At 46.0% G+C, this 15,829-nt stretch overlaps 1 protein-coding gene across 1 annotated transcript in view; it reads left to right on the forward strand.

Annotated features, from left to right (window-relative positions):
• The window catches only part of LOC147665938 (nonsense-mediated mRNA decay factor SMG9-like), a 120,762-nt gene that overhangs the window by 53,624 nt on the left and 51,309 nt on the right, over positions 1-15,829 (forward strand). The window lies entirely within an intron of this gene.

Raw genomic sequence — 15,829 nt, forward strand, 5'->3', positions numbered from 1 at the left:
TATAGTATTGTACTTTCATTTTAGCAAATATTCTTCTGTGGCTGTGTCCTCTCCATGAATGGCCTATCTCAGGATAGCAGCTAGAGTTATAGTAATCTTACTGTGTAGTGGTAGAGCCCAGATGAGCCTCAGCTTGATTGTGACATTGGTGGAGGTACTCAATAATTCACTTCTTTCTAGCGTCCCTCCCCTCCCTTGGAGCGGCTCTCATATAGTTACAAAATCGATTCCTTAAGCCCTCCCACCCCCTTCATAACCTTTCTGATGATATCAGTGATCCTCTGACCCTCTACTGTCTTGATGCTTCACTATCTGTTGGTAATGCTGTACGTTTGTGAACCTAGAAGTTCCACTTGAAAGTCTCAAGTGATTTAACCGAGACCCTTGTACACATCTGCTAGCAATCTGCATTGTTACTGTCTTCAGTACATGATGGCTTCTTCTTTGCTGCTCTAAAGTGTGTTCTAAAGGTAAGGGGAGACTTCAAATGGGAGTGTATTAAGACCCGAATTGTTTGCCATATCATCCCGGCTTTCAAGTGTGGTCCTTGTGACCGGGCTACAGTAAAGATTATTAGGTGAACGCTATCAAGGTAGCTTTGCCACACCCTAAGAAAACTCCAGGCTACCATTTGATCCATATCCCATTATTTTCTTTGTTTCTTCATTAAATCACATAAATGTGCTGCTTGGTAGCATTTAAGCTATCTGAGCAAGCCAGTCATTCGACATCTTTTGTGACCAATAAGGCTTTCATGGCTATCCTTGCATTCGTCCCAGCCCAAAAAAAGTTAGTAGAGTTTTGGGAATCGGTACATCTGATCTCACCTCTGTTGAAAAGTGGATTATTTGGGGGGCAGGTGTCTATCGCTAAAAATAAGGCCCGCACCTGCTCAGTGTCACACAAATGACATTCAGTTATGCTCAATCCCTTGTAACAAGACAAGAAGAAGACTGTCTTAAGTCAATGGCAATGTGTGAAGTATTTAAGCAGCGCATATGCAGTCGAAAAAGTCACACAAACCATAATAAAATTCCACAAACAATTTTAAAATAAAGCGAAACCTTTTATGAGTAAAATAACACCAAAATGTCTTAAGTCCAACCAGGGGAACATGATATAATGAATTTTTAAACATAAGTGAAAAAAGCGACATAAAGCTTAAAGAGCCATTGATAGTCTATAGACGTGGAAGACTAGGCTCAATTTGAGGCTTACTGTGATCCGAGTCCTCCTCGAAAACAATTGGTGAATTGGTCCCAGTAAAAGTCTGGAAGTCAGAAAAAGTTCAAAAAGTTTTTTTAATCTCAACACAGAAAAGGACTTTAACTTTTTGAGAAGAAAAAACCTCCTGAGTGAGATACCACTGAATTTGTAGCAGCCATAGTAGAAACAAAGGCTGGATACTTGAAGCAAGTTGGTCCCGCTGGAGCTTTGGAGATTTTGCCCTGAAAATGTATAAGTCCAAACAAAGAATGGGATGTATTTTCAGAGGTGCTGGAGCCTTAGCAGGGGCAAAGTCTCCTTGATTTCTCGCCATATGTTAAATGCACTACTAGCACCGGGACACTTCCGTTGGAAGTAGCTGTGCGCTCTACAAGCTGTAATAATCAAAGCTAAAATTCAGTTAAACGGTATGGAACTGCTAGTTGATACTTTGCCCTGCAGTTCCACCTGAATACCTGGAGGAAGAGTTTTTCAAAGTTCCCAAACTTCCTTCTGGTGCCCAAACCTCCCCTGGATTACATGTTTAAGGCCCACAAGCTCAAGGGATGGAACCTAGAGACTCTCAAGGCCTAATCACTAGAGGAACTGTCCATGCCATGGATGTATTTCTGTACCATATACTTTGGTCTTCTAGGTAAATTGAATGTTCCAATTGTGTTTTAAGCCAATTGAGACGTATTTAAATATTTGTAGTAGGTGTGTCCCCAAAGGAATATGAAAAAGTGCCAGTGACCACCGAAAAGGGTCACTTTGCAACATCGTATATGAGGTTAGTGGTGGACAGCGATTTAAATAGGTAGATATTTTTACAGTTAGCCTTGCAGCAATATGTATATAATTAAATGTCCATATATTTAGAAAACTTTCTATGTCCATTTTACATACATTCCTGTTTTGAAGAAGTGTCACACTATTAGGTGGGATCAAAATATTAGACATCTTGGATTTATCTTTGTTCACCTGATATTTCCCTCTGTCCCCACAGATCCTGTAGTATAGCCGGATAAGACACCTCAGGCTATTGTCCATGTCAATAAGAAATCGCACGTTAACAGGCATATCTTATGAGTATCCATAATGTGAGATTTCCGAGGTCAATGAGTAGTATTTGTTCCACAGGTGTGTCAATATGAGTCTTTTACTTGTGGTGAACTGGGGCCTCCCTATCGCAGACACTCAAACTGGATACCAAGTTTCTCTGACTCGGTAAGGTGGTATGGGCTGGAAACTCAGAACTTGGCTACACACAAAATAATTCTGAATACATCATCGATGTACAAGTACTTTCTCTTGAAAAATGAAAGTTGTTTTTTACACTGTCAAGTAAATCTATGCTCACAGTGGCAAGTATTTATATAAATGTAGGTGGAATTTAAAATCGCAACCCTCCAAAATCGGCCTTGCAGAATAAAAATGGTGCAAATCACATACAATCAATGTACATCTATCCTGTGCCTTGAAAGTGTGTGTGAGGAGTTTGAATTGTGCTCATTTGTGTATGGGATGCCAGTGGAGCTCCTGAATGGGGAGCCTCTGGAGTGTGTGATCTGCCTTCATGGGACACCTGCACACACATACTTGGTCTCACCTACCACGGAGTGACCAAAGGGAGGACTATAGGCAAGCTCTTTAGATGCATACTGGTCCTGATGGATTTCATGCGGCCTAACACTCTCTCAGCAGAGCTGGCTTCCCTAACCTTCCCTCCTTGCTTTTCCTTGAGTGAGTTCTTCAGAGGAGACCTCTCCACACAAACCTATTTTGTTAAGCCCTGGGCCTTTCCTAGGCTGAAGGAGAGTTCTTCTAGCCTGTGCTACTTTTAAGGATAAAGAACGGGAGTACCTGTTGGAGGTACAGGACGTCCTAGAGAAGGCATTAGTTTCACACTGCAGTACAATCATTTCTAGGGTATTCTTAGCCTAATGTGCAACATCAGCCCTCAGGGCACTATGGTATGAGTTTCAACTTGGGCATAAGCAGCAAGTATAAAATGTATCAGCTGAGTCCCAGCTGGACCATTCCTCAACAATGGTGTGTTGCGTTAGCTCTAGATGAATTGTTTCAGCCACCAGAGCCACCCTTCAGAAGCCTCCTGACTGTCAGAATCGAGAATGAGAATTTCTTGCTGCCTTCCATGAACCTTTGCCACTGTTGCTTTCTTTTGCTTAGCGAATCACCCTTCTTGACTGCACTCCTGAACTTCCCAGTCCTTTCACCACTTTTGGGCAACCGTCCCCACTAACAAGATTCTGTAGTTTCCACTGCTACGGCGCCTACAGTTCAAGTGAAATGCAGGGGACTTCCTTCTTTAGGGTGCCCGGTAAGCCACCATCCTCTGGTCCTGGGCATCGACCATAGTCCTTCCTTTTTTTCTCTCTAAGCCATCTCTGCTCTCTTAGCCTCTGGAGAGACAGAAAAAGTCAGGAGTTGTCAACCTATTGCTGCCATTTCATCCATTCACCTCTTTGTGTCATTATCAGTAACTGTCCCACTGGCTTTCCCTTCCCTGTGCTGTACTCTGGGAAGTATTGAAGATTGCAGCTGTCTCGAAAACTGAGGTATATCTTCCCCATAGCCACTGTGACCTTCCCTCCCAATCTCTTGAAAGAGACCTACTGCTGAGAAGCAGAGCCAGAAATCAGGGCCCTCCGGTGGGGCCGGAGGGAGGGGGTTGGCAGAATACTATGAGGGGTAAAATAAATAAATAATTAATTTCCCCTCATCTTCGTCTGTCTTATACTTGCTAACAGTGAATCTTTGAATGTTGGTGAATTTTTGTTATTTTTATTGTCGGCTCAACGGTGAGGAAAAAGATTGGTAGATAATGGACGGCTCTGTCAACTTCCTCTTTTCAAGATCACCCTCTTTCCTTTCTGCCAATTGGCACTCATTTTTGCTGCAGGCCATGATCCAAACTCAAATATGAGGATGCTCTTTTCAATCCTAGCAATTACAGCACATACTATGGAACTCTTTCCCTGTGTTAGTTTCCATGCATAGAACTAGATGTTCTTTCTACCCATCCTCCCATGCCCCGTGCTTGCTTGCCCCTGATAAAGGCCATCTTGCCAGACCCTATCAGAAAGGGCTGCTTCCTAAGCAATATGGTCTGGTGACTTATCTATTAAGTACGGCGACCAGCATGAACAACTTGCAGCCTGGTTGGTAGGAAAGCAGAAATTCATGAATGAACAGAATAAATATTATTGTTAGGTGTACCAGGTTAGGTTTTCAAATGTTTACTAAACTATTGCTGTTCTAACCGTTGGGCCAATATCCTTATTGTGCTTTAAATGCCTTATCACGTTTCTATAGGCATATCTAACTTTGCCACCAATTGCTTAGTTCGTTTCAGTGTTTGTATTTCAGCTAGTTTTTTTCTGCTGCTACTTTTAGCAGTTTCCTATTCAATTCTTGATCGAATATATAGAACATTGTCTCCTTTTTAGGTTTCGCTGGTGGACGGAGCCGTTAGGCTCCGCCTCCAGAGAAATCTGTAGTTTCTAGTATGGGTGACTTGAACACGCCCCTCTGCATCATTGGCTAGCTCCATAAATGGAGGCTAGCCATTGGAACAGAGAGGCGTCCGTCATGGCCGGAGGAGACACGGGGGCGTTCCCGAGATTCTTTGGCTTTTGGCTACGTCATGATACGTCAGCCAAAAGCCGGGAACGCCCCCGAGTCTCCTCCGGCCGGGCCGTGCTTGCTGCTGTCCTGGGCATCGTGAGTGTTTTTCCCCGGCACGTTTCCCGCCTCCCTCCCGCCGTTCGTGTTCTCTCCCGCCCACCAGCTCCTTCGTCCTGCTCTGCCCCCCCCCCTCACTCTGCCCGCAGCTCCGTCGTCCTGCTCTGCCCCCCCTTCCCTCCGCCCGCAGCTCCGTCGTCCTGCTCTGCCCCCCTTCCCTCCGCCCGCAGCTCCGTGGTCCTGCTCTGCCCCCCCTTCCCTCCGCCCGCAGCTCCGTCGTCCCACTCTGCCCCCCCTTCCCTCCGCCCGCAGCTCCGTCGTCCCGCTCTGCCTTCCCTCCCCCCGCAGCTCCGTCGTCCCGCTCTGCCTTCCCTCCCCCCGCAGCTCCGTCGTCCTGCTCTGCCCCCCCTTCCCTCCCCCCGCAGCTCCGTCGTCCTGCATTGCACATAATGTAATACCCCCGTAACCTGCAAGGCCTCTATACGTCTCTCGTGAACAAGCTTTCAGTCGTGAGCAGACGGTCCGTCACCTGGCTCCCTGAACGAACTGATCAAACGCTCACTCAGGCAGACCACTAGAGATCAGTCCTGTTCCGCGCCGCCACCCTTTTAATCCAAATGGCGCCTATTCTGGTCAGCCCAGCCCATTAGAGGATTATAGTCCGTTCCAGAAAGGTAGTCCGTCATTAGCTGTCGTCCGCCAACTTCCTCAAAATCGGCTCGGGAAGAGGTAAGTAAATAAACTCCACAGCTCAGGATTTACGCCTCCCTCCCGCCGTTCGTGTTCTCTCCCGCCCCCCAGCTCCTTCGTCCTGCTCTGCCCCCCCCCCCCCCTCACTCTGCCCGCAGCTCCGTGGTCCTGCTCTGCCCCCTTCCCTCCGCCCGCAGCTCCGTGGTCCTGCTCTGCCCCCCCCTTCCCTCCCCCCGCAGCTCCGTCGTCCCGCTCTGCCCCCCCTTCCCTATATACCAGCCAAGGCTCCTTACCCCGCACCGCCTGAAAGGACGAGATAGCATTCAGTGCATGGTGCACCGGGAGGATTGACGGAATGTGCTGCGCACACCGAGACAGGCTAGGGCGCCTCTTGGGTAGCACAGCATTACCGGGCATGCCCCCTGATCACCCTGTAGTGAGGGCGCTCTTTCCAAGGGGTCATTCTAGTGCGCAGACAGGAGCCGATATGCTATTTCGCCACTTTGGGGTCTCTTCCGGGGTGGAGGCATAGGGGCTACGAGTAACCAGCTCCCACCTGTGACCTCCCTTTCTTTTGGCAGCTGCAGCAAGGAGCACAAGTATCCCCCCTCATCCCTTAATTCTTTGGCTATTGTGTCAGTCGCTCCCCAGGACAGATGTAGTTCTCATATGTATGTGCCCCTAACATTGTATACTCCGTTACAGTGGGATCATGACAGTCAAGTTGGAGTTGTAGAAACAATATTTTAACCTGGGTTCTCTAGGTCGAGCATTGTTGATTTGTGATATTTCTCGAGAGGCTCCTGGTAGGCAAGGGGGTCCCGAGACGAGCAAAGGAATCCCTAGTGCGTTGTGGTGCACAGATACCCTGTAACACACGTTGTTCTCGTGTTCTTACTTATCTGGGGGAAGGGCGCTTTTTAACCCATATCACGAGCTTACGTGGTGGGAACCTGTGTGTGAGCCTTCCAGGTGAAGGCGGCGGATTGTGTTGGGAGACGTTACATGTAGTACTTGATTCACTTGCAAATACTACGGTTTTGTGGCGGGGGCTTAAAGTTGGTGTTCAGAAGTCGTGATTGGTATTTTCAGGGTAGCGTATTCGGCGTTTTTATTTTATTTTTACCCCTTCACCCTTTCTCTATGCACCTCGATTATGTTCTCTTCCGGAAGGAGCCATTTTAAGGCATGTACTCTGCGCGCCTGTGAACAAAAGCCGCCAGCAAAGCGCCTTCCAAACGTGGCGGATTTGAGCCGAAACCCCTCCCAAAAACAATCCATCCTACTGTTTGCTAACGATGAACATGTATAAATCCCTAATTCGATCAAACGAATTAAAGATTATTTGATTTGTTTTTAATCTTATGAGTCGTCCCAAAAAATAAAACGAAATATCCTAAAACCCAATTGGAATACTTTCCAATCCTCCTTCAGTGGTAAAGACTGCTCTTGGGGACCCCGTGCTCCCCGGGGGTTCTGAGCCGCTGTGGCTGGGAGCTGCAGTGGCAGCCAACATGGCCTCCTCCCTCGCTCTCTGCCTCTCTCCCTCTGTGCGGCTCCCCCCTCGGCTCCCTGTTTATATAGAGCCATTGCAGCTCTCTAATATAGACTCTGCAGGATGGGAAGGTGCTTTGGAGGCCCACGTCACTGCCTCTCCATTTATACAACCGGGCCAAAATTTTAAATAGGGAGACGGGCTTTGGCTGCCAGCAAGGGAGGTGCTGCTGCGGTGGGAGGGTAGAGAAAAGGATCTGCGGCGCTGGGAGGTAGCGAGGCAGGGGAATCGCTTATATATGGGTTGTGACAGTGCGAGGATGACTACAAATGGAGGAGGAAGCAGGGACTCTAATGTTGAGCGATTTGTTATGTTTGAGGCAGGCTTGGCGAATGATCTGCTTCGAATTCATTTCAATGTATTCGATTTGTGTGGTATTTCTGAGTTAGTGGGGTAGTTCGAGTGAGGGCAGGTCCATGAAATGAGCTCCTGGCTGGTGATGGCGACAAGAAGAAAGGCTTTAGGCTACTGCTTACCGGGCATGTTTATCACAAAGGCGGCTCTCGAAATTAGTTGCTTTGCTAGCTCTCCCGAGAGTAGTTGTGCATCCCCAGTCAGATGAACACTGAGATGCGAGCTTGTGCCAATTCAAGATCGCTCTTGCTGTTTAGTTATAATTGTGCACTGTCAAATAAATATTCTTCACTCTACGCTGGAAGTGGTAACATTCAGTTTCCGACTTCTCTTATTTTACCGGGCTGCTGCTTTGCAATTTTAAAATAACAACCATCTTGCGCATTATTCTATGCTTTATGTTTAGTAATTCAAAAAACGAAACTTTAGCATTATATTACAGTGCAGGGTATTTATGATAATTAATGCTGCTCTCTGTCGTGACTTACTCTTTAGCTTCATATTTAGTCATAACATACCTATAAATTGTCCAGGCACAGCATGTTAGTGGGGGTCGATATCATTTAAAAGCAAGGGGGTCCGTGTGGTAGGTGGGTGCGTGTGGCTCTGTGTGTGGGTGTGTGTGGCTCTGTGGTTCTGTGTGTGTGTGGGTGCAAATGCAATAGGTCACACATTTGCGAGAGATTAAGCTATTGGCATTGTAAATGACAATGCCATTTATTTATCTGTTTTCAAAAACAACACATAAATAAAACGTTTGTCATTTAAAATGCCAATAGCTCTAACTTTTGCAAAGGCGAAACCGTTGCATTGTAAATGCTTGTTCCTGCTTTGTCTGTGACCAGTGTCCCTCCAGAGATGGTTAGGTCTTGCCTAAACAGTGCATGCACTGTTTCTTCCAAGAGCTTTTGTTTTCTAACCGTGGGCTTGAAGGCAGCCCATTGCTTACCACCGGTTGGCTACATTGTCACACTCATTTTCTTGTTTCCTTTTGGCAGCTGCCATAGGCTTCCTTCCTCTTCGTGTGCTTGTCCCTACCCTGGAGCTTGGACCCATTACTTATGACTTCCACTGCTTATTATTTAGGCACTACTTTTTTCTTTGTGTTAACTACTCTACCAGAGTATGTCTCTTTTAGCTTGTTCCCTCGTATACTTCTCTCTCTGTTTTCTTCCCCTTCTCTCTTCCCTCATCCATGTTGCTTGCCACCCCTCCCTCTTCCCCTCCCTCATCCATGCTGCTTGTCCTCATACCTCCCCACTCCCTTGTCATTGTTGCTTACGACCACCCTCCCTGTGCGGCAATGGTTGCCCCCTTCCCTCCTCCATGTTGCTTGCCCCCAACTGCCCTCCCACAGTCCTGTGTTGCTTGCGCCCTGTTGCCTTCCCTCCCTCATCTGTTGCTTGTACACCCAGCTGACCTCTCTTTTTTGGTTGAGCTAGAGTTGCGCATGCGTAGCATGCGGTCTAGCTCAGTACCTATTGTATTCACTTTCTTGGGAATCTGAGACAGCATTCGGCTACGCGCCTCTGCTGTCTCAGATTTGTCCTCGTGAACGCGCTTTTGTATCTGTATCTGGCATTTAAAGAAAGTGAACAGGAATCTATTGTTAATCGCATTACTAATTGCTTTGATCTTTTCCTTAAAATTGATATTTGATCTTTCTTATAACAATTTGGTTGCCTTTACTTGTTTCATTTTGTGGTAATCACAAGTGCGAAATACTTCACAAAGAGTCAATATTTGTGAAAACGTAGCTTTTGAAAAAGAAGATTGTTTAAAAACTGTCTATATTTGTATATATGTTCGTTGTATAATAGTTGTATATATGTATAAATGTTATGTATAAATGTGGTTCACAAGTACCTTTCTCTTCCATGAAAATATAAAAAGAAACTTGGTAAAAAATTGAAACAGGTTTAAATAAAATACCTGCACAAGCAGAAGATATTTCCTTTGTTTGTGTTTTTCCCAAAATTTTTACATAATCATTCACGTGGGGGTAGGCAAATTCTTCATTGCTCATATTTGTATCTGTCTGCTGGCAGCTTGCTGGAGACAGCGTCAGTGCTTTCGGTTTCGGAGTGCGTGTCTGCTGAAAACTTAAGGCATGTTTAAAACACACAGCACACATACACGCAGGCAGGCACACACACAGGCACAACACACGCAGGCACATACAAGCGCCCCACCCCCACCCCGGGCTTACATACACACACAAACGTGCACACACACACTCCCAACCCCACTCACCGGGCACACGCAGGGCTTCCATCACTGGGGGGGGGGGGGGGGGGGGGGGGGGGCGGGCACCGTCAATGTGCCCCAACGCCCCTCCTCAACGGCTCCTCTCGTCCTGTTCCTCCGTGTCCAGACTCCGCAGCCCGCTCCGTTGTTTCTCCGCCCCTTCAGGACAGTTCGTGCGTGTCACGCCTCTCCTTTCTCCCGGCCGGAAATCCTATTTGCGTGTCAGGCCTCGTTTTCACCACGCATTTACAGCAATGGCGAGAGCTTGTTTCTTTTTGTGACCTATACAAGGCTTGTTGCATCACACATACGGAACTGACTAGCCAGGATTGTGGAAATTCCATCTAACCATTTCCAAATGATTTTTAGTAAAGCGAGTTGGCTTTATGGTTTAATGGGCTCCGCAGGAAAGAATTGTGTTTTAAGATGTAAAAAAGTGCGGTACTGATTTGCAACAGGTAGTTATGACAGGCATTGACAAAACGGCGCAGAATATTTCACGATTGCACTTAATTTTTTTATATAAAATATTAATATGTAAGGAATAATAAGTTTAGCACTCCGTTTTCACCTTTCATGGCCTATAAACGTTAGTGACTCCTCTTTATGTAACATTGCAGCTCGTTCAGCTCATTGCCTCCTAACAAGATGCTATCAGCAGGCTTCCGGAAGGCAGCATTAGCTGCCGTACTCGGTGCAATAAAAGCATTTCATTTGTGCTGAGGGAAAACAGTACCGGAGCACCGCTTCGCTGGACTCCAGCAGACGTGGGAAGAGAGCATTGGCAAAGCCTGTAGTTAGGCTGAAGTGTGAAAACGTAGAGCGGTCATCAGAGTGCGGTCAACCCTCACATAGGGTAGTAAGAGCAGCGTAGAACCCTATACAGCTTCGCCTGTCACAGGATGTAAAATCTCGTAAAGTATAAAACTCCGTCAGTCCGCTCTGAGCTCTCTTCGGGTAAGTCCCTGGTGTCAAAGCGCTAGAACCCTTCGGCGACTGCCCGTCCCCCAGTCCCTCTCTCAATTGAACTGTGCGTATTATAAATAAGGTGCATCATTTACATTTCTATTCTTCAAGGCTGGGAGTCTCACGTGCGTACTGTATATTATCTCTTGATCAATCATTTAATAACTGGTCTACTGTAAATCCTGTGCTTCTCTTATTAACATTTCCGTCTGAAATTCTCCAGATTAATTGTCGTTTTATTTGCTGAGTTTGACTTCCTCGGGAGGGCTGTTTGCTCTGTGGACAGACACTTTTGTGACAGCCCCGTTTAAACGAAGCCCTAACTTACATACTGATGTCAAATTCTTTGTTTCTTCCGATGGGTGACAATTCCTTTCACTTACTCCAGGCCCTTTCCCCTCCCCCCGTTCCTTTCAGACTTTTCTTTCTAAACACTGCAAGTCCTGTCTGGCGCTGGCTTCTCCTTCCTGTTCGTGCTACTGAAGGTCAGATGCGGGATTGGAAGTTTTCTTTGAATATTTGCATAAATGTGTTTTCAATTGGCTGCTGACTCCTGAAAACATGTCGTAGAACTTCAAATGCCCGTGTGTCTTTTGTCTTTGTGTTACAGCTTACTTTGTGGGCGTTTCAGTTGTCTCACTGCTCAGTCTTTCTGCCTGATCCAGTGAGTGAATTCTGGAATTGTGGACACGTGAACTTCTGAGGCCAAAATCAGTTGGTTACATTTACGACTTTTTCCTGGTTATTAGTGTTTTGTTTGTTTACGTTGTTTTCTACAGCATCATTTCACCAGTTGGTGTTAGACTGCTTTACATGCATCAGTTTATACCAGCTACAGCATCAAGTCTACCAAATATGCAGATCAGCAGGGACGGCTGCTGTGGAAGGGAGGTAGACATGGCGAATCTTATGTAGAAACACTAATGTAACATCTGCTACTGCGACATACTTACCATACTGGGTAGTTGTAATGCCCCCTCACACACATTTCCCCTCACCCTCCATCACCCTCACACACCACCCTCACCCACTCTCTCACCCTCACACACTCTCTCACCCTCACACACTCTCTCACCCTCACACACTCTCTCACCCTCACACACCCTCTCACCCTCACACACCCTCACACACACCCTCACCCTCACACACACCCTCACACACCCCCTCACCCTCACACACACCCTCACATCCCCCTCACCCTCACATCCCCCTCACCCTCACATCCCCTCACCCTCACATCCCCTCACCCTCACATCCCCTCACCCTCACATCCCCTCACCCTCACATCCCCTCACATCCCCTCATCCCCCCTCACATCCCCTCATCCCCCCTCACATCCCCTCATCCCCCCTCGCATCCCCTCATCCCCCCTCGCATCCCCTCATCCCCCCTCGCATCCCCTCACCCTTCCTCGCATCCCCTCACCCTTCCTCACACCCCTCACCCTTCCTCACACCTCTCACCCTTCCTCACACCCCCTCACCCTTCCTCACACCCCCTCACCCTTCCTCACACCCCCTCACCCTTCCTCACACCCCCTCACCCTTCCTCACACCCCCTCACCCTTCCTCACACCCCCTCACCCTTCCTCACACCCCCTCACCCTTCCTCACACCCCCTCACCCTTCCTCACACCCCCTCACCCTTCCTCACACCCCCTCACCCTTTCGCACACCCTCTCACCCTCACACCCCCTCACCCTCACACCCCCTCACACACCCTCACACACCCTCACACTCCCTCACACACAGCCCCCTTACCCCCCTCACCCCCGTCACCCACCCTCCCCCACACTCCCTCACCCTCCCTCACTCACCCTCACTCACCCTCCCTCACCAGCATACCATAACAAAACAAAGCCTAGCATAGCATAAAAAATAGCATAATAAAACACAGCATAACAAAGCATAGCATAGGATAGCAAAACAAAAAAGCATAGCATAACAAAACATAGCATAACAAAACACAACACATAGCATAACAAAACACAACAACACATAGCATAACAAAACATAGAATAACAAAACACGACAACTCATAGCATAACAAAAGATAGCATTGCATAATAAAACACTACAAAACATAGCATAGCATAATAAAACACAACAAAAAATAGCATAGCATAACAAAATATAGCATAACATAACGTAGCATAACAAAGTATAGCATAGCAAAACATAGCATAGCATAGCAAAACATAGCATAGCATAACAAAAAATAGCATAGCAAAAAACAGCATAGCATAACAAAATAAAGGATAGGATAGCAAAACATAGCATAACATAACAAAAAAAACATAGGATAACAAAACATAGTGTAGCATACAGCATCACTCCATACCACCACTGCATCACTCAGGGGCACCACAACATCACTATGCGCTACCACAGCATCACTGAACGCCACAGCATCACTCGTTCGCCATCCCAACATCACTCGGCGCCACCACAGCATCAATCTGTGCAACCATTCAACAACACCTGGTTCAAATATGTTCTCTCAATGTTTCAAGCTTTATTACAAATGTCACAAAAAGATGTTAATATTTCACTTCTGTTCTTGGATTTTCGTCACAATAAAATACACTGAACATAATCTTCTCAAAAGTTATTTGCAAAAGTTTAAGCTATTGCCATTATAAATTACAATAACTTTTTAAAAAGTATTAATTATTGAAAAAAATGTAAAAGCCATTGTTATTTGTAATATCAATACATGTAAGTCACGTAAATACAACACATATTGCATTACAAATGCTATAGATGTCACATTTGCAAAAGTTATAACTATTGGCATTGTAAATGACAAAGCTATTAATTTCGCTAATTTCAAAAACAAAACATAAATAAAATATTTGTCATTTACAATACCAATAGCTCAAACTTTCCTAATGCGAAACCTATTGCATTGCAAATGCTTGTTTGTGTTGCTTGCCCCTACCCGTCCTCCCTTGTCTTTGTTGTTTGCCCCTTCCGTTGTATGTCATTGTTTGCGCCACTCCCCCACCTATCATAGCAATAAAACTAAGTGTGATGATGTGGACATCCTTGGATGCATTGTAGCGCTTTTTATAACGCACACCCTCCGTTGTCATTGTTGATGTCCTCTGTGTTGCTTCCCCTACACCTCCGGATTGCTTTGCGCCAAACAAATGTGGTCCGTTTACCCCTAGACCCTGTGCACATGTGATAGGAAGAAGTTGTTCTTTGTCTCTAGTGCCAGAATATCCGCATACTTACGAGGCCTAATTCACAAAACAAATTTTGAACCTTCTTGCTTGCTATCTTTTTTTTATTTTAACAAGGCAGGTTTTAGCAGTCTACTTTTGGGTCCTTACTGAATTCAAATCTACACCATAATGAGATCCTCTGCACTTGCTTTATCATATATGGAAGGCGAGATGCAATAAATTAGTATTGGAAGTATTTGGAGGTGTAACCAAGAGAATGTTCCCGCACCAGGTCTCTTCACTTTAATCTGTAAGGCGTTCAGGCCATGGTGTAAGACGATTCCCTCCATATACTATAGGCCTAAAATAGTTGGGGGTACGCCTTGTGACGCTTGAGGGTCTTTATCAAATGTCAATTTAAGGTATAGAATATCCAGATCCCTGATTTTTAAGTCGCTCCATATCTTTTGTCCCTTATTTACTTGGGAAATTCATACACTTTACTGGGATATTAGCGTGAAGAAGTGTACCCAATCAAAATTGTCTCCAATTTGCCCTGTTTGTTTACCCCCATCTTCAGCCGTTTCAGTTCCCTGTGCTATAAAACCCTCAGAACGAACTACTCTCTGGACAACACGACAAAGGCAGTGCTATTTGCGTGGGCTCAGAGATGCCACCAATGACTAACCAAGTTTGGGCATGGGTTATTACACCAAATAACCACTACTTACAAATATTTCAATCTGTATGACGTACGAATTTCACAGAGGTTGTCGGAGTTGCCACCATTCATCTACCAGCATTTGTCTCTGTTGTCTGGTGCCTTTGGTCTACAATTTTTCATGACTCCTTTGGTACTTCTATTCTTGTATATAGAAGCAGCGCACTCTTTATTCACGATTGTGATCTTTCACTTTCCATTTAAACTGCAATTCTGTGTAAACAGCCACATATAGCTGATTTGTCTCCTGTTGAGTTTCTGAACCATCAGAAAATATTACTTCATTTTTGTAAGCATTGCTGCAGCCTAGTTCTGTTATAGTGTCACCAGGTTCTCTCATGAGGTGATAAGTCCTCTGATCATTGCCATTTGGTACTTTTAGCAGATAGGATACGATTTTCTGCAGAATAGCCCTTGGGAGATCAAAGCCCTGACACTAGGTTTCTCTTCAGCACTGTATGAGCTTTTTCTTTTCCCATTGGGAATTCTAGGCTTGCTTTGAAGAACCTGCAAACCTGTTCTGTTAACCATTGCTGCTGTTCTTTCCCTTTGTATCCTCCTTTAGAATGCGTTATGTATTTACTGTCCCGCTCGGAACTATTGCAAGGCCTTCACATTTCTCAAATAATATGTTTGTTCTGTGAAAGACTTCTAGCTGCTGATTCGTCACCTTTTAAATATTGCCCAGGCGTCAGACTGGATCCGGAAACTTTCCAGCAGTGCCCCTGCGGTGGTGGTGATTTGTGGCTCAACAGTTATGACATTCTCCTCTGTAAATGACGTGTGGGACCAATACAGCTGCCACTCCTGCGTACTGACATCTGTTTCTTTCTTTCCACCCCACCAGACGCAGATCTGGAGCTTTCTCTCATCTCTCGCAGACACTTAATTCAATATTTGCCAATTTTTCTTTAGTCTGCAAAGTAGAATGACTGGTTGCAAGGCCTGGAGGGACTGCTGCAAACAAATGTATGTGACAATTCCGGTGTACCTGGGGTGCCTGGGATCGAGCCATGACTCCAAGGCCAGCGGCAGCTTCGCTTTGATGAACCCGATGCTATCAGGAAATGCAAGGTCAGACTTTACGTTGCCATGCATAAGAAGAGACTGCAATGGGACCGTTCCAGTCCCGCATCCAAGGTTTCCAGAATCGAGTGACCCCCCCTCTGCCCCGTCGCTCTGTCTTCCTTGCACTGCAAGTCCTCAGGTAAGCCTA

This window comes from Lissotriton vulgaris, unplaced genomic scaffold (assembly GCF_964263255.1).
Source record: "Lissotriton vulgaris unplaced genomic scaffold, aLisVul1.2 SCAFFOLD_3476, whole genome shotgun sequence".
Lineage (NCBI taxonomy): Eukaryota > Metazoa > Chordata > Amphibia > Caudata > Salamandridae > Lissotriton > Lissotriton vulgaris.